The sequence below is a fragment of the Danio rerio genome, chromosome 5 (assembly GCF_052040795.2).
Source record: "Danio rerio strain M-AB ecotype USA chromosome 5, GRCz13ab, whole genome shotgun sequence".
In the NCBI taxonomy this organism is placed as follows: domain Eukaryota; kingdom Metazoa; phylum Chordata; class Actinopteri; order Cypriniformes; family Danionidae; genus Danio; species Danio rerio.
Genome location: NC_141025.1, coordinates 19228406 through 19248509, shown reverse-complemented (window position 1 = coordinate 19248509; position 20104 = coordinate 19228406). Strand labels below are relative to the sequence as shown.

Genomic DNA, 20104 nt, shown 5'->3' with positions numbered 1-20104 from the left:
CACTCAAATGGTTGTCGATAAGCAAACACACATCACCGGCCACTTTATTAGGTACACCTGTTTCTGACACAGCCAGAGTCGAGACGATTTACCTCAGATTAAACTGAGCATCCGAATGGGGAAGTGAGTCAGACGGGCTGGTCTGAGTATTTCAGAAACTGCTGATCTGTGGCTCTGCTGTGTGGACATCAGTCCTGTGCGTGGGCTCCTCCCAAAACAAACATTCACACGCATAGAGAGTGTCAGATTTGTCTGTAAAAACGAGAGCTGTTTATATTTAATTAGTGGATAATTTGTTTTTATTAATTTACATTCTCTCCAAATTAAAACTCTGCCTTCTCGGATTGCTTTGTGAATGTAATAAGCATTTTAGAGAATTAGGCTGTATTAATAATCACAGTGTTTTCCCACAGACTTACACTCTGTGGCAGCATTTCCCCCGGGGGAAATATATGCGCAGATATTTAAATTGAGTTTTGAAGGAACACCGCATGCAGGCTGATTGTAAAATCTGCTTTTCAAAAAAAATCTATTTATGTGGTGGTTAGTTTTGACTTTCAGCTAGGCCGCCACAAATAAATCAATGTATACAGTATGTTAAACACTCAATCGTAAAAAGTTTTTTTATGGAAGGTCATAAATGCATTGTTTGACCAAAGTACATAAAAAATGTCATAATTATTTTCATGTATTTTGGTTGTTTCCATCTCACAAACACATTTTCAAAATGATATCCAGTAATTCCAGCATTGTTTATAGGTATAATCAATAAATGAGGTCTGACTCAATGTCTTTGTCAGAAATGCAAGGCAGCAGTCTTAAGTTAGCATTTTCTCTCGATGCACAACAGCTTATTGCTGGCTCAAGAGACCACACCATTTCAGTAAAGAACACTTGAATATAAAATAAGTAAAGACTAAATATGTTCTTCTGGAGTTCTTCTGTAAATAAACAGTTAAATTATCATTAATATGTTTTATTTATAATTATTATTATTATTTACAAAATAAAAAATAAATAGTATACATCAGCAGCAAATAAATTAGCAAACAGTTTAGCATATAAAAATTAATAGCTATTTTAAAGAAATAAAATCAAGTGATCGAATCTCATTAACCTTTTCTTCACTGTACACTCAAAAAAAAAAAAAAATGTTGAATGAACATGATTTAATCGTGGCACCCTTTATGCATCTAATCCAATCAAGTAAACCTGAACTGCTTTGAACATGTTGTATGAACACAAAGCACATCAGTCTAACTTCTTTGCAACTAATTGACTCAAAATGTTTGTATTGTGTTATTCTAATTAAAATGATTCTAATTTAATCAATGTAACACTAAAGCTTTACTTTAACAAAATTATGTCTTGTTAAATCAGCTAGTAAATTTGTTGTTCAGTATTGTGGTTTAAATTACATTTTTTAAATGGCAATACTATGAAGCAAGATTTAAAATTAAGTAATTCAACACAAAAAGGACAGAAAACATATTATATATATATATCTTTTATTATAGCCTTTAGCAGGCACCAATCACATTTAAACAAATTTCTTCTTTAATATTCTGATACAAAATGTTATATAATATTCAAAATTGTAATATGTAATATAAAATGTATAAGAAACATTTAGCCAACAAAATAACCTTGGCTCTGATCCCCAGAAAACTGATCCCCAAGCAATACCTGTAGGACGTTAACATCATTTTCTTTTACCAATTGAGTTTAAACAGCTTTCTTCACTTTGGTACTCCTATTCAAAATGTAAAAGTATAAAATGCATAGGAAACATATAGCCAACAACATAACATGCATAACATTCAAGCTCTTGGGAAAACCTATTCCCAAACTGTGCCGAAAACACGCGGTGATACTTCTTCTTGTTGTTTTCGTATGGTGACATCCAAACGCACTACCGCCACCTACTGATATGCGCGAAGTGACTCTCCAGAATGAGAGTTGTCGATTTGAAGCGTCTTAGTCTCATTGAATCAACATGTTCTGATCAAATTCATTTGATTATTTCTTGGTTCAGTTTCAAATAACATGAATTAATCCTTTAACATACGTAAACTTGATTTGTTCTTTTCAATCTGACAAATTTTTATTTTGTAAATCCAATACATGCCTAGTTTTTTTTTTTGAGTGTATAACTTACACATTCTGATAAAAGAGCTGGGAATAAATCTCATTTATTTAGATTTTTCGTTTGATTACATTAAAAATCAGAGGTGTTACTTTAAAAGTGCACACATCTAACATTATAATGAAAGCATTCAATTGCTTTTCTAACTTTTTATGCTCATTTAGGACAAACTTAGTTGTGTTTGAAAAAAAAAAGAAAAAAAAAAAACAAGATAGATTTTATTCTTATCAATTATGTGTATCTGTCTGTTCAAACACGCACCCAAAACCCAGACATTCACCCCACTTTAAATTGCATGTACAGAATCCGTTTGGGAAATTTATCATTATAAATCCTGTCAGCTGACAGTCATGCACCGCTACATGACTGTTTTGAGGATTGCAGATGTAAAAAAAATTTATGAGAAAACAGGTGACTTCAAAATTTGGTATATTGTTAATTTGCTAATTATATATGGATTTTTTTTTTTAATTTACAAATGTAAATAGGCAGTGAAAAAACATTTTTTACTCACTAAATCTTGTTTTTGTATAATTGTATTTTTTTTATTTTCTTTTTATATTGTATTTATTTTGATGTCAATATAATGTTGTTATTGCCCTTGTATGTTCCGTCTCCTAAAATTGCAATTAAAAAAGGGGGATTGCATTGGAGGGGCGACAGCACCTGTATTGAAAATGCAAGCGAATCTCGCCGTTTAAATATTTATTTCAAAGTGTTTTCATCTCTAAATAAAACAAAAGCACAGAACAGATTTACATTTAAGAGTAAGGGGCGGTCCTGGTGGTAATCAAAAGCTGCAACTGAAATGCACATCCCCTATGCAAAAAACCACACAGCAGCCTTGATTTGCATCTCTGGCTTGATTTCATTGGTCAACGCTATGTCACAATGGCAGCACACAAACATTTTTTAATACAAGACCCAAAAAGATTAAAGGTTAACAAAGTGTGTGTAAGAAATGAAACATAGTACAAACAATCTACAACTTCTCTAAAAATCTGTATTGTCATGGCATTAGAGTCATGGCTGTGGGGTAGGGTTTTTGCATAGGGGGTGTGGTTTGCACTTAACTAGTTTGGAAAAAAAATCATTCCGGGAAATTACCAAAGCAGTTGCAAAAGATATAACTGCTTCTATTTGATAAACATGATTATTAATTCTATGATTTTTTTTGTATTATTTATTGTATCAACAATTTACATTAATAATTAACAAACTGTATTATCAAATGCGGGCGTCACGGTGGCACAGTGTGTAGCTTGATCGCCTCACAGCAAGAAGGTTGCTTCTTCAGGCCTCGGCTGGGTCAGTTGGTATTTCTCTGTTGAGTTTGCGTGTTCTCCCCGTGTTTGCATGGGTTTTCTCCAGGTGTTTCGATTTTGTCCACAGTTCAAAGACTTGTGCTATAGGTGAATTAAATAAGCTAAATTATCCATAGTATATGTGTGTGAATGAGTGTGTATGAATGTTTCCCAGTGATTAGTTGCAGCTGGAAGGGCATCCGCTGTGTAAAACATATGCTGGATAAGTTGGTGGTCCATTCTACTATGGCGACCTAGGATTAATAAATGGTTGTGCTGGTCTGAAAGGGAGGTGTGTTAAGGTGGATTGTTGGCGCATTGCTATTTTAAGGAACTGAAAAAGGCCGTACCATTGACTAACCAAAAGCTGGTTAGTGATGCAGGTCCAAAGGCTTACTCTGTTTATTACACACAGGATGTGCAGCAATACACAAATGTCTTTACATCTGAAAAATATAAAGTAATGAAATGTTACAAAAGTTAATATTTACTACATAAATATAAAAACCACTTACTTCATTTCTCATATCGAGGGACTTTTCTGTTTATTCATGACAATTTGCATTTTTTTATTGTTATTATTAATTGTAGTAGGATTTATTATATACGTATTTAAATTTGTTTTAATTAAAAACAAATGTAGATTAGTCCACCTGTTTTTTTTAGACGTATGCGTCATCAAATAACTTTTTATAACGTTTTTATTGTTTATTTATTGATTTTTTGGAATTTAGAACTAAATTTAGAAATAGTTTTAAAACACGTCTTTGCACTTAAACTAAATTAAATATGTAGGCTAATGGATGTCTTCAGTGGATTGGTTGAAGGTAAGTGGTTGCAAACAAAACAATTTGGGCTGAATTTAAAAAAAAACTAATTGAGTAGAACGTTACAAAATTTTATTTGTTTATTTAAATTCAGCCTATACAAGTTGTTTGCAACAATTTAGCGGTGGTGGACAGAGTTCTGAAAAATCATCACAAAAGTAAAGGAGTAAAGTAAGGGTAAAAGTAAAGTAAAGAGAAAGTTAAGAGGCCGAATGAAGAAGGCTCAAACTGAATATAGAAATGGTTTTGAAACAAAGCTTTGCACTTAACAAACTAAATTAAATATGTAGGCTCATGGATGTCTTCAGTGGAGTGAGTTTTCACCAATGCATTACTCCATGAAAGTAAAGAGTAAAAGTAAAGAGAAAGTAAAAGGCAGAATGGAGGAGGCTCATTCTTTATCCTTGTGCTGCAGATGGTCTATTTTTTTCTCAAAAGTGAAGCATTAAAATTTTTCATTTTCAAAGTCCACCATGTAATCCAATGTTGATCCAAGACATTGTGCTTGGATCATTTAAAAAACAACCCTGGGTTGTTTTAAAAAAATATATTTTGCTCGTCATCTGATAGTCAACTATCGCTGTAGCCACTAAAATAGTTTCTCTTAAATTTTTGCATTTGGTAATTGTATGTACTGTTCTTATGTGTTAATGGAATAAATGTTACGGATAAAAACCATGATTGTGATACTCTCACAGTACAAATCTGTGGCAAACGGTTTCATGTAAATAACCATTTATCCATGAAATATTTAACAACTTGCTGTAATTGGAGCTAGACTAATTGTGGCTGAACTTTTTAAAAATGTATTAATCAATTAAATCAAATATGTGCATTCAACAAAGATAGATAAAAGGCTTTGTAATAGAGTAAAACAATGAAAGTATTTAGAAGAATTTCAAACATCTAGCTTGAGCAGAAATTACAGTGTGTCTGAGTGACACATTAGCAGTCAGAATGTGTCAGGTATTGGCATTGATTGTATATTAACTCCTCCTCCTCCTCCTCCTCCTCCTGCATCCCACTTGCCTCCGCGAGGTGTTTCCCCTTCCAGTGACCCCGCTGGAGCTCCATCTGTTGTAGCTCTTTGTGTCGTTCCCTGTAGAACAGAGTGGCGGGGAAGTTTATCGCTTCAAATTCTGCCAGCAGGAGGCTTTGTTTGGAAATGGCTTTGATTCTCCAACTTGCTCTCTGAATAAAAGCTCCAAACACACACAAATGACTTGGGGAAGAAACTTTGTGCTGGCACACGCCTGTCCATTTTGTCTAGAAAGCGAATGTATGTGTTTGGGAGTATATGAAAGGTTTGTTTGGGTCCACTCTACAAACAGTTTAGGAAATTTGTGGTCAGGATTGTCTTGTAGTGCCTTTTGTTCCCTTGACTTATTTTATTTTTTATTTTATTTTTTTTAGAATGGGGTATTGAGAATACAGAAATGATGTTGTGTGGTGGTAAACTGAAAAAAAAAAAAAACTCATTAGAGTTACTTTTTTAAGGTAAGTGGTTGCAAACAATTCATTTGGGCTGAATTTAAACAATCAAATTAAGTTTAACTTTACAAAATTAAATTTGTTTGTTTAAATTTAGCCCATATAAGTTGTTTGCAACAATTTAGCAGTGGTGGAAAGAGCACTGAAAAATCATACTTAAGTAAAAGTAGCATTACTTGCCTAAAAATGTAGTGCAAGTAGAGTAAAAATATCTGTTGTAAATATTACTTAAAGTAGACCTTTCAAATGTACTCAAGAGTAGTGAGAGCTACGCTGTAAAAAGCTGATGCATTTACATGTAATTTGTGGATGTGTGTAAACGTAACATTCTGTAGTGTGTTTAGTCATTGCCTAGCAGGCACACATCATAAGATGATAATATTAGGTTTGATTTAGGTTGTGATATCAGGTGACCAAAATCCAATGTCTAGCCAGGGTCTAAGGACAATGTTATTTTGATGCCCAATAACAACATAAAATGCCGATGATATTTGGTTGATTTTAGGTTGTGTTAGAAAGTGAACAAAATCCAACGACAAGCCAACATCTTAAATCAACATCATATTGACGTCAAATTTATTCATCAGGTTTGGCAACCAAAATCCAATGTCTGATAGATGTCATAGTGGTAACATCCACACAACTTCAAGCTGTAACATCATTAGACATTGATATTTGGTTGATTTTAGGTTAGACGTTGAGTTATGACGTCTACACGATTTTTATTTCCAAGCCACAATGTTGTGGTACAACTTCAATCTGACCTCATGTTGACGTCTTGTGCTTGCTGGGTGTTTAAGGCCATTTCGGTCTTCAAACAGTAAATGTCCATCATTTTTTCATCAGTAACATGCATATAAACTAAAATCTCTGGGTCAATGCGTGTAAATATTTTGGACATCTTCTTGGACACTTTTAATGCTTCCCAACAGTTTGCTGCAATTATAAATCGCTCATGTCCTGAGGTAGTTCATTTTGACGTGATTTACCTCTTTACTTCTACAGGTTTTTTGGTTTGTCTGTGTATATTCCTTTGAAAATAGTGGTAAACTGGCACACAATTAAGCCAAAGTTTAAAAGAGTTTATTATTGTTATTTTAATGCTCACACTTTAATTCTTTTAAAGCTGAATCAAATTAACTCTATAAGTCCCTATGAAAGCTTATATTATGTTAAACTGACTTAAAACAGCTTGAGTAATTTATAAAACAAAGTTAGAACATGATTAACTTAGTTAAATAAGTTACAATTAACTAAAAAGATCCTGTCATGATCATATAATGTTTTACAGTGCAGTTGCACAGTCTGTGCTAGTCAGTGTGAAGTGCTGACCATAAATAGTAGCAACGATTTAAAGAATACTGGTTGTTGAGAAGTAAATATGTCCACGACACCCATCTCTGATTTTAATACAGTATACCGTTTTTAAGTATATTGTTAAACAGAATTTACTTACATGCTTTTTTATTCAATTTAATTAAGGATAATTTAATTAATTACATAAACATGTAATGGATAATTAGTTTTATTCTAATCTGTTTCTAGATATTATTTTTTTCTAATTCAAAACAAGCAGATATTTAATTCGATTTAATCATAAATGTTAATAAAAATAGTGATAAAAAACCCCTGACTATACTCATTATACAGTTTTTATTTGTGTCTGTGGGGTTAAAATGTAATTTTGGGTGAATAATGCTCCATGATTATTTTTTTCTGACTAGTGGGTAAAACCCATAGACATAAAACACAGCGGTTTGAACAATAATGACTATAAAAATTTTAAATGTAAATTAACTAGTATTCTGGAAGTTTTTTAATATCATCAAAAGATTCAACCATATATTTTAGTATATAAGCTATTGCTACATTGAATTACATTTCTTGATGATGTCTTCTGTAATATGAGGACAATGTGTTGAAAACAAATACAAGAGATCAAACTGGATCTATTGACCTTGTCACATTTTTGCGATTGTTTTAGAACTTTCAATTCAGTTCCCTATATGGGAGAAATTAATAGAATAATAAACCAGAAAATGTTCAAACTACTTGCTCTACAAACAAGTGTTTGCATGACTATACAGAAAAAGCAGAAGAATATAATAAGAAAATATCAGTTTGCGACATCAAACAGCATAACGAGCTGTTTTTAACGTCTCAAAATAAATGGAAGTGAATGAGACCGGATGTTTTGAGCCAAAAAGATTCAAATGGCTGTGCCCACTCGAACCCGAAAAATAAGTTGAATAGCATGACAGTACTAATGGAATTAAATTTTATGATCTTATGTAATCATTTTAATAATCAGAATCCTAAATCTCCCTGTTTATTTTAAGGTTTAAGATTTTAAATCCCAGATTATCAATGTTTTCTCAAGCTTTTGGTCCCCTCTGTTGATTTGCAGACTTTTCCTAGAAATTGAATTGTTTTGTTTTGCTCCGAGATCTTGTGGTATACATGACGTCAGCTATATATATATATATATATATATATATATATATATATATATATATATATATATATATATATATATATATATATATATATATAGCAAAACAAGAACTAATACAGCTGCTGCATGACATTCAGCAACACCAAAGTAAAGTATATTTCTGGTCTAAAAATGGATACCTTTTTTTAAGGCAAGCATGTATATCTAACTGTGCATGTCTTTGAATAAGCATACTAGTTTTAACTCACTAATATTGTTTAAAGATGCAGTACTTTTTACCTTTAAAAAAATTTGTTTTTAGCTGTGACTAATTATTTTTTGTGAAATGTTATACTGGTATACTGGCAGCTCTAACTGTTTCCCTCTCTGGAAATTTTGCTTTTAGCACACTTGTATATAGAAATGGCAGCTTTACCCTTTCAAACACAGGAGTTGTAATTTTCTCTCTATCTTCCTCTCTGTGTTGCTTTACGCTGTCTATGTTCTGTAATTATCTTCCATTTTTCTCCTCTTCTGTTGTTCATCTAACCGCAGATAAAAGTTTTTCCCTGCCTGAGAATGCATTTCCCTCCTTTGTGAATTATCAAATGTTTTGCTGAATAACAGGGATTTGTATAGATAAATATAAGTCATGTTTTGTTCGATTGATTATCACTGTCATTTTGGTTTCAGTAATGGTGGGTTCACATCTAAATGATATATTTTATGCAATCTTTTTTTCAAAATTTGAAACTTATCTGACTTTGAAGACAATCTATTAAGATATTTAGAGCGATAATGTGCATTATATTTACATCCATTCTAGTGTGCATGTGCTAGTCTTATGTAAATATAATTCTTTTGCATTTCTTCACCAAATGTCCACAAAATTAAAATTTTGCTGCTTTTTGTTCTGAATTCTCACTATAAATAAGATGGGCCATTAAAGGTCTGATGTTTCAAGTAGGTTTAAATTAGAGCACATTTATTTTCTCTTATGTCTAGTTTAGATTAAAATTAAACAAATGTTTAATAATGCAAGGCATTACTGTTTTTTGATGGCTATTTAAACAAGTTAATAAAAATAAAGCCATTCAGAGTCTATAGGCTCTATTTTGATGGTCCATGCGCAAAACGCAAAGCGCATGGTGCAAACGCTTTCAGGGCATGTCAGAATCCATACTTGCTAATTTAAGGACAAGAAAATTTGCTTTGCGCCGTGGCGCATGGTCTAAAAGGGTTGAGTTTATTGTCTTAATGAGTTATAGGTGTGTTTTGAGAATAAACCAATCAGAGTCTCATCTCCCATTCCCTTTAAGAGCCAGCTGCGTTGCGCCATAAGCGCATTTGCTATTGACATGACGTAAAGTAAGTGTATGTGGAAAAACTGAGCATTTCACAAGCAAACAGTTAACAGTTAACATTTTTTTTTTTAACAGAAAACAGTAAAACAGAGCATCTACTGCGTAAGAATGAAAGATAAATGATCTACTTTCGCTCTCGTAGATAGGGAAACCTTTACGCACAGACATCAATTAGCCTATAAATAATTAATTTTGTTTGTTGAGCACAATTATTTGTTTCAAAACTATTTCTAAATTCAGTTCTAATTTCCAGCAAACGAATAAATAAACAATAATAACGAAGTGTGTTCGAAAACCTAATATATCCTAAAACACATGCTGTGCCCCATATGGTCTAAAACCTGCAGGTGGGCAAATCTAAGCTTGTTTTTAATAAAACAAATATAAATATGGATATAATAAATAATACTGCTAATAATAATAACATTATACAAAAGCAAATTGTTATAAATGAACTGAAAAACCCTGCCGAGATGAAGACATAAAAGCAGTGATTTTTCATATTTATGTAGGCTAGAAAATAATATGATTTATAATATTTTAGTCCTTTATATTTATATCCTATATATATATTGTTATTATATCCTATATATAGCCCTATCCTTAATATTTAAAATTTTTTATATGTAAAGATATTTGCGTATTGCTCTACATCTTGTGTGTAGGCCATTAAGCAGTGTGTAAGCGAGGCGCAACTCTGCGCTGGAGTTTAGACTGGGTTTGTTTTGGTCTAATGAAAAATCTATTATAGTTTCTCAAAAAAGCAACGCGCCAGCAGTGCGCCTCAGAACGCCTTCCTTTTTAGACCAGAACGCCTATGGGCACACATATGAGCGTAAATGCATTTGCTATTTAAAGAGCGTGGCGCAACGCCTTAAAACGACTCTTGCGCCAAGCTGAAACTAGCAAACAAGTATTGCGCTGCTTATGATGAACAAGAGAATGCTTATGATGACATAAACGGCATCTGTGGCATCAGAAGTTTTACACACACATCATACACAAAGAAAATAACTCCCATAACTTGCACGGTAGAGGTAATTAAGGTGAATTCTGCATGCAACGCAATAAAAAAATTTAAATAAAAAATATGCGCACAAATACTTAATTCCATGTTTTGTGTGAACTACTGGAAGTGTACTCACTTGTGTGAGCATGTGCATTAAATTGGAATTTCAAAATAAATAAAGTAAATACGATGAATAATATGTGGCTCTTTTGTTTGTTTAATAAAAGAATAAAGTACTGACCTTTTCTGTTGGAAAGAACTTTAAAAGATTTTTTTTCTGATCTAACGCTATAAAATAATTTAATTATTATTAGGGCAAACACTGGATTACATACAGAAGCAAAATAAATGCATGAATTTAGACAAATTTCCTCTATCACATCTTTTAAATACGTTAAAATACCTCCTCACCTTTAAATAATTTAACTCAAGCTGGAGATAACAGAATGTAAAATTCCTGTGTCTGATGTTAATTGTTCTTTGAATCTGTATATTAATTAGAAATGGCAATGCGATGAATGTAGAAACAACAAATTATAGAAAGTGACTCCAATTGTAAATGAAAGAAGTAATTACACTTGTTTGCCACTCACATAATCATATTTATTAAAAGGAGATGGAAAACCTATTTGTGACTTGAGTTGAAATATTTTGATAGTAGAATTTTATAAAAATTTGTATTTTTAAATGATGATAATGTTTTTAACATTTTTATTCAGGAATATTTTATGGGAAATGTTTAAAAAGGTGTTTTATGGAGGAATTTTAGGTTATTTATTATTTATTATTACATACAGCGTGACCACATGAATCATGAGCTTTGCCTCTACACCGCATGCGATCTTCACATAATGTAAGTTAACACCATGCTGAAATTGCAAAGAAGTCGCAGAGTGTATTCCTTTCATGGTAACAAAGCCTACGATTTTTGAAAATGTTTTTTGTAAGATCTCTCAAGCTCTTAAACCTGCATGATTAGATCAGAAATGTACTAAAAGTGAGATTGTGAAATATTACTATAATTCACAATTACCTTTTGTATTTTTGCACATTTTATCAATTTTTTTTATTAGGGTTGTCTGAGTATTTCAGAAATTGCTGATCTACTGGAATCTCTGAACACACAACATGTCCAACCTTGAGGCGGATGGGCTACAGCAGCAGAAGACCACACTGAATGCCACTCCTGTCAGCTAAGAACAGGAAACTGAGGCCACAACTCGCACAAGCTCACTAAAATTGACCAATAAATGATTGGAAAATCAATGCCTGGTCTGATGAGTCTTAATTTCTGCTGCAACATTCAGATGGTCGGGTCAGTACTTGGCATCAACAACATGAAAGCATGGATCCATCCTGCCTTGTATCAACAGTTTAGGCTGCTGCTGGTGGTGTAATGGTGTTGGGGACATTTTCTTGGTACACTTTGGGTCTATTAGTACCAATTGAGTATCATGTCAACACCACAGCCTACCTGAGTATTGTTGCTGACCATGTCCATCCCTTTATGACCACAGTGTACCCATCTTCTGATGGCTACTCCCGGCAGAATAATGCACCATGTCATAAAGTGTGAATCATCTCAGACTGGTTTCTTGAACATGACAATGAGTTCACTGTACTCAAATGGCCTCCACAGTCACCAGATCCTCAGTATAATAGAGCACTCTTTAGGATGTGGTGGAACAGAAAGTTCCTATTATGAATGTGTAGCCGACAAATCTGCAGCAACCGCGTGATGCTATCATGTCAATAGGGACCAAAATCTCTGAGGAAGATTTCCAGTACATTGTTGAATCTACAGTATGCCACGAAAGGTTAAGGCAGTTCTGAAGGCAAAACCAGGTCCAACCCAGTACTGGTAAGGTGTACCTAATAAAGGGGCTGGTGAGTGTATACTTTGCTACTATCATTCATCTTAAAGATACCAATATGGACTATTTATATTTAGGTTAAATGTTTGTATACCTGTAGCACATTAAACATAGCAAAGTTATCCAAAGTGCTTAACAGAGTGAAACACGAGTTAAAACAAGATGGACAAGACAAATACTAAAGTACCAAAGAGAATAAAATTGAAATCCTAAAGGTTAAAATGCCTAAAATGCTAAATGCAATTAAAATGAAAAGGAACCTCCTCCTGTGACAGCTTGTTATTTCTAACAGGGTCACGTAAACACCACAATCATTGAAACCGTTGTGTACATGTATTATTTTTGTTGCTATTTATTCTCATCCTCACCTTGTTAGAGTGTTTTTCTTTAGTATTTCGATTGGCTGTCTAGTATCATTGCGACTGTCCTCTTGCATTGTGCAGTGTGAGCCAGATGCATGTTGGGAAGGATACGGAATCATCTGGAGATGTCAGGCTTGGCTTCCTGCATGGAGGCAGCGTGTATATCTTTGCCAGACTGGAGAATGAAGTCTTTGATCACTGCATTGGGCAAAGCTTTAGTGCCCCCCTCTGCCAATTAGCAGGGCAGTGGCCCAACTGTCTTATGCCAGATATCTCTGCCAATTTGGATGATTACGTCTCGGTTTGCCACCACCCAGGTCAGAGAGCGCAGGGATGTCACAGACTAGGGTTCTGTGAGGGAGAAAAAAAAGAGAATGTTTCCTTCCATAAATAAGAAAATCTTTTTAGAGCTTTACTATTTCTGTTTCCTTTAAGGAGAAAATGTGCTTTTAGTTTAAAAACAACAACAGCAGCAACAAAGATGTGATCACAGGAAGAACATTCAGTGGATTCAGTTATTTTTTTTCTCATTATTGTACACTCAGCACCCCATATTAACTGTAAAACTCACTATTGCTATTTATTTACAAAAGAAACACTGAAATATCACATGGTCCAAAGTATTCAGACCCATTTCTCATTATTTAGCAGAAGCACCCTTTTGATCTAACACAGCCACGAGTCTTTCCAGAACTGGATCCTCTCCAGTTCTGTCAGGTTGGATGGTAAATGTTGCTGGACATCCATTTTTAGGTTTCTCCAGAGATGCTCAATTGGGTTTAAGTTAGGGCTTTGGCTGGGCCATTCAAGAACAATCACAGAGTTGTTGTGAAGCTAGTCATTCATTATTTTAGCTGTGTGTTTAGGGTCGTTGTCTTTTTGGGAGGTAAACCTGCGGCCCAGTCTGAGGCCCTGAGCACTCTGGAGAAGGGTTTTGTACAGGATATTCCTGTACTTGTCTGCATTCATTGCTCCCTCGATTGCAACAAGTCTTCTGTCCTTGCAGCTGAAAAACACCCCCACATCATGATGCTGCCACCACCATGCTTCACTGTTGGGACTCTTTTGGACAGGTTCTCCATACATACCACTTAAAACAGGGTGTCCAAACCTGTTCCTGGAGAGCAGGTGTCCTGCACAATTTAGCTCAAATTTCCTTCAACACACCTGCCTAGAAGTTTCTTGTACACCTTGAAAGAGCTTGACTAGCTGGTGTAGAGGTGTTTAATTGGGGTTTTAACTAAAATATGCAGGACACCGGCTCTCCAGGATCGAGTTTGGACAGCCCTGACTTAGAATCAAGGCCAAAAAGTTCTATTTTGGTCTCATTAGACCAGAGAAACTTACTTCTCACTATCTTGCAGTCCTTCAGTGTTTTTTAGTAAACTCCATGCAGGCTTTCATGTGTCAGGCCACTCGCCATAAAGCCCCGATGGGTGGAACACTGTAGTTATGGTTGACTTTATATAACTTTCTCCCATCTCCTGACTGTATCCCCATAGCTCACCCACAGTGATCTTTGGGTTCTTCTTTACCTCTCTCCCCAAGGCTCAAGCTTAGTTTGGTCAGACGGCCAGCTCTAGGAAGGGTTCTGGTTTTCCCAAACGTCTTCCATGTAAGGATTATGGAGGCCACTGTGCTCTTAGGAACCTGAATACTTAGGAAAATGTGCTATTTCAGATTTTCTTTTTTTAAAAATCTGTAAAAATGTCAACAGCTCTGTGCTTTTCTGTCAGTATGGGGTGTTGTGTGTGTGCAATGAAGAAAAAAAAACTTAAATTATTTTAGCAAATGGCTGCAATATATAACAAAGTGTGAAAAATTGTAGGACTGAATACTTTATCTACCCACTTCAAGTGCAAAAAATGTTTTCATATTATCTGTTTGTCCTGACTACCTAATGAGTCAAACATTTGCTTCAGATTTATTTTTAATTAAATTTTTTGAACACATGGTTGCTTTATTTTTAGAAACTCAAACAGCTGACCATGTAGAAATATTTGTTCAAAAGGAATTGCTTGGAAATGTAGTTTAATGAAATTGTGACTAATTTACTTTTTCCGTGGCTTTTGAAGGTCAAACACAATAAGTGAAGTTTATTCATAAACTAATTTCGAGAGGATCACGTGCTTATGATTTATCACGCCCAGTCTCGTATTTGCTAATCACTAATCTTCCAATCAAATGAGCCCTAAGGCACCATAAATAGCCTCAGTTTTCAGTTCACTTTATCTTCGTTTGGAAGAAACCCCCCTCCTCCCCTATTCTCCTCCTTTACCTGCGATTGGGCGGCACGGCGGTCCAGTGGTTAGCACTGTGAACCACACAGCAAGAATACTGCCGGTCCTAGTTCTATAGGACCGGTGAGTGTTTCTGTGGGGAGTTTGTATGTCCTTCCCGTGTCCGCGTGGGTTTTCCCCGGGTTCTCCGGTTTCCTCCCACCATCCAAAGACATTCAACATACATAACAATCAAGCTTGTCTAATTCCTTACGTTCCCTTAGCTACAGCAGCAGGGGAGTTCTGAGATCCACCGAGCTCGGGCTCCCTTCTTGCTCTGCCAACGGGAGGAAGCCCCGGGCTCGAGGAGCCCTTGAGCTCGGGGCTCTCTCCCGGGACAGCATGCCAAATAAGCTTTGTAAATCATCAGCTAAGTGTGAACTCTTGAAATAACACTTTATGTCATGATATGTTCATTCAGTAGCTTCAGATGAAAGCATTTCTTATGGGTTTGTAAGAAGTAATATTTTCTAAACATTTAAATAAATGTCTGATAGTTTATTCTCAAACAAATGTCAATAACTATAAAAAAAAAGAATAAAAATAATGCCTGTAATTCTTATTTCAACATGTGTGGCAGATCAAGTGTACACTAATCCAATCATATAAAACCTACTACAGTGCAAAGATTATAAAATGAACAGTTATATTTCATCAAAACCTTGATCATGATCAGTCCATTGGTATTAATGTGTGGTATTCTAAATTCATCCTGTGCTCAATTTGCAGGCCTGCACTGTAATAAATGATAAGTTGATGTTACTTATCGTGAGTAATCCTGTTTCTTTTAAAACTATTAGTTGACTTTATGAAGTTTTACAAACTAATTTCAAGAGAAGCACGTCATATGATTGATTGCGGCTGGCCTCTCATCCAGAATCAGCAATGGTCCAATCAGATTAATTCAAGCTTACAATAAACAGATAGATTTTGCCCTACTACCTTGTCTCTACTTTTTTGGAAGAATCCCCCCTTCCTCCCCATCTGTTCTTTTCCCTCCCTTTACCAGGGGGAGCTCTCGAAATCTATCTCATCTCAGACCACCTTATATGTTTATTAACCAGGTGGTAGCCCCGGGCTCAATGGGGTATATGCACACAGACTTTTATTTTCAGTCAGCCAGTCCCAATGCTTCCAGTGAGTTGTCATACAACATCGCCACATATAAGATCTGATAAAAAAAATAAATAATAAAAAAAAACAGCGATCATCACTGCCTGGCTGAGATACAGTATAAATTGAGTATCAGACCAAACAAGAAGCACTGCATCAAATTATATTTTTTTATTAATTATTAGAAATTATTTTTAACCTATTATTTTCAATTGAGTTTTTGCGTAAATCTGTTGTTAAATGGTATTTCGTCTTATTTTTACGCTTTAACAACCGAATAGATGCTTAAGTCTATTTAACTGATTGTATTTGATTTACATTACAACATCAATGCTGTAAAAGGAACATTATGAAATTGAATATACTCACATAAACCTTTCACCGGAAGTTCATCATTGGCTGAAAAACACTAGCTGTGCATATACTCTTAAATCTTAAAAACAAAACAAAAAAAGTGAGTAAACCCATTGCCTTTTTTTGTGTGTGTGCATAATTATGAAGAATAAGTTAAATCAATGTAAAAGTTAAACAGGTTTGCTCACATTTTTTAAGTAGTCAACTTGTCAGTGGGTTTACTCCCTTTTTTTAGGTTAAGTTAATAAAAAGGTTGAGTTAAGTGTTTAGACCAGGGGTCGCCTGCAAGGATCAATTCTAGGATCAATTTTAATAATAGTTCATCATTACCAGTAAGCTTCATCTAATATTTTTTGTAGCTATCATTTTTAAACCACACTTGCATTGGTGTAATATGGGAAGGCAAAACTGAATGGATGTAATTTCTACTCTCTCTGATGTTCAACTTGAGGCAACTACACTACTTATAAGAGTGTCAACTATGTTAAAAATGCTGTAGATTTGGTGGTAATTTCAGTAAAATTTGTAAGCTGATTTATGTCACATAATTGATAATCCGTACAAACATGGAACAATGCATGATTTGGTAAAAATAGTTATAGGCTAGTGAAGGCTAGTGTAGAAGTGATCTATTGAAAATGTAAATACTTGCAGAGATTTATAGAAATAAAGTGTTGCAAATTGATAATTATCTGTTTCCTACCTACTAATCATTGTTGACAAATATTGTGAGAAATCATTAACATTATCACCGTCTTCACTTAGATGAATATTATTAATTATTAATAATAATATATCATTAAAAGTAAATTAAGCAAATTTGTTATTTCACAAGTGTGTATCAAACTGGTAGCTCTCAACATTAGTCGGTACTCAAGAAGTAGCTCTCGGTGTCCAATTCTGTCCAATTTCACTTTTCATTTATTTAATGAAATCACCATGCTTTTGATTAATCTTTAATAATTATCCCATTAAGCTGTTTTACAGTCTTAATAATAAGACCTCTTACAAAAAAAAAAAAAAATCAATTCTCTGTCAGCTCTCGTTCAGCCTCTCTTTGTTGCATTTGAACAAGGCCAAGCGGTCGCGCGCTGGTGGCGTTTGGGTCTACAGAGGTTGTGCATCTCATTCATGATAGATGCTTTCACCGCTTATTATGTTTCAGGAAAGCATGTTGACATTTCTGGAGCATTTTAGAGATGTTGTGTTTAAACGTTACCCATGGGTGTATTCCTGGTAAGAGACGGGCATTAGGAACGGTTTGGGAATGTAAATCTGTCATAATAGCTTGGCGTGCATATTTAAAAGCCTGTTGTGTTTTGAGGGGTATAAAACAGCTGTGGAGAGACACCCTGTGTGTGTACACTCTGGCAGGTTTTCAGGCATTTTTTAATACTAAAAAGTATAAATAAATAAAAATGGTAACCTGTCACTGGGAATGAAAGATTTTGACATTGATGGAAGCTGACAAACTTATGTGTTGAAGTACACAACACACACATGCACAGGGTGTTTGCATGCTCATACTCGGAACGAATTATGCAGGGCTACTTAATCTGTTATATGTTCTAGCCTAAACATCTGCCATTTAAAAGCAACTCGCAGGCAAATGTTGTCATCATTTAGTCAAGTTTATGCTAACAAGTCCCAAAAGAGAGTTTAAAACTTGTGACATCAGATTCTCAAAAAACGATTAAAAACAGTGATTCACTGTTGGCAGAGACTACTTTACATCCTACCTTCATTCCCTCCTTCCCTATAGGTACTCGGTTTTCTTCAAGTCTTTTTCTAAATGTCAATCGCCATGACTAATTCTGTTATGTGACTGATCTTGATGAAGAAAGTTTGTGCTGGTTATCTTTTAGCCTTCTTTCGTTACATCATTAAATAGTGCCTTTAGACACATGGCAAGTTGGATGTCACTGCGACGTGACAAATCCATTTTTATCATTAATAGTAATGATAAAAAAATGTAATGATCAAATAATGAAGCAAGTTTAAATTTGCTAAAGTGCAAGTGCTATGGATTGTGGAAAGGATTGTTGTTGATTAACTTAAATTGTGGTCTGTTTATTGCACTTTGATCACTATATTATACACTAATCTGCCACTTTATTAGGTACACCTGTCAAACTGCATGTTAATGCAAATTTCTAATCAGCCAATCACATGGCAGCAACTTAGTGTATTTAATCATGTAGACGTGGTCAAGACGATCTGCTGCAGTTCAAACCGAGCATCGGAATGGGGAAGAAAGGTGATTTAAGTGACTTTGTGGTTGTGGGTGATGAGTATTTCAGAAACTGCTGATCTACTGGGATTTTAACACACAACCATCTCTAGTGTTTAAAGAGAATAGTCTGAAAAAGAGAGTATATCTAGTGAGTGGCAGTTCTGTGGGTGCAAATGGGTTGGGACAATTGCTGACTAATTTCATTGGCTGATGCTAACATGATGATCGCGTAAGCCCCAACTTCAGACACGCCTTCTGTCATGCGTTGACGCTGAAGCCCCGTGTGAATGGGGCGTTAGAGTTCGTAGGCTGCTCTGCTTGCAACCTCAAATCAACAACAATTATACTGCAATATGCATCACTAACTGCACCATACATACAGTATAGGTGTTTTAACCTGATTGGTTAAAAACAGATAGACCATTTCCAGAGGTACGCAGAGGTGACGTTATATCTTCTTCCAAGGTAGCATAGAGACAGCAGTAGCCAGACAGCCACTAGGAGCTAATGGACCTTTAAAAATGATCCACAAATAAATAGAACACGCACACGCAAAGTACAATGGCTGTGTCTGAAATCACCTACTACTCAGTAGGTACGGCATTAGATAAGTTAGAAAAGTGCGTTCTATATAGTATGAAGGGAACTCGGACATGCTACATTCTCCATTTTGTCATTATCATGTGACCTGCGTCAGTTGTGTCACTTCACTCCTATTCATAAAGTTTCTCATGGTGCATCATGGGATAGCGTAACATGCATCGGATACGCACTTCAGAATCTAGAAGCAGTGTGATACAGGTACTTCTCGCATATAGTTTATCAAACTAGTTCTGACATATTACTAATCTTCCATACTGTTTTTAGCGTACTATATAGTATTGAAGTATGCGATTTCGGACACAGCCAGTCTGTTTCATACTCAAGACTGTTTTTTGGACTCTCAGCTGTCTTATCAAAACTGGTTTAAAACTGGTACAATTAACATCTAAACTGACAGCTTGCTACTACACAGAATCATTTAAAAAGTATTAATTCCTTCACTCAGTAAAATTCACATCTAATGACAGCTGTTCGAGTAGCATCAAACGTCTAGTTCCACATGAGAGGTCTCAGTGACCTCTTTGATGAGCCTGAAGATTCTGAGGAAACAAATCGCTTGGTGTCCAAAAAAAGCAGTGACAAACATATCATTTAAAAATCATCTCTCTAAAGAGGAATGACACTAAAGTCGTTATAGATTCTTAAACATTCAACTAATAATCATAAAGACAAAAGAAAGCATGTGTTACTCCATCATAGAGCGGACATCCA

General features: G+C 34.8%; 1 long non-coding RNA gene across 9 annotated transcripts in view; it reads left to right on the top strand.

The window, feature by feature from the left end:
• Positions 1-20104, top strand: part of LOC141385789 (uncharacterized) — a 289458-nt gene that overhangs the window by 46346 nt on the left and 223008 nt on the right. The window contains exon 3 of one of the 9 annotated variants that reach the window (XR_015491089.1): positions 11649-11890. The exons of the other annotated variants lie outside the window; for them this stretch is intronic. This is a non-coding gene — a long non-coding RNA (uncharacterized LOC141385789). Of the gene's footprint in view, positions 1-11648; positions 11891-20104 lie in introns of those variants that run through there. 9 annotated transcript variants of the gene reach the window in all.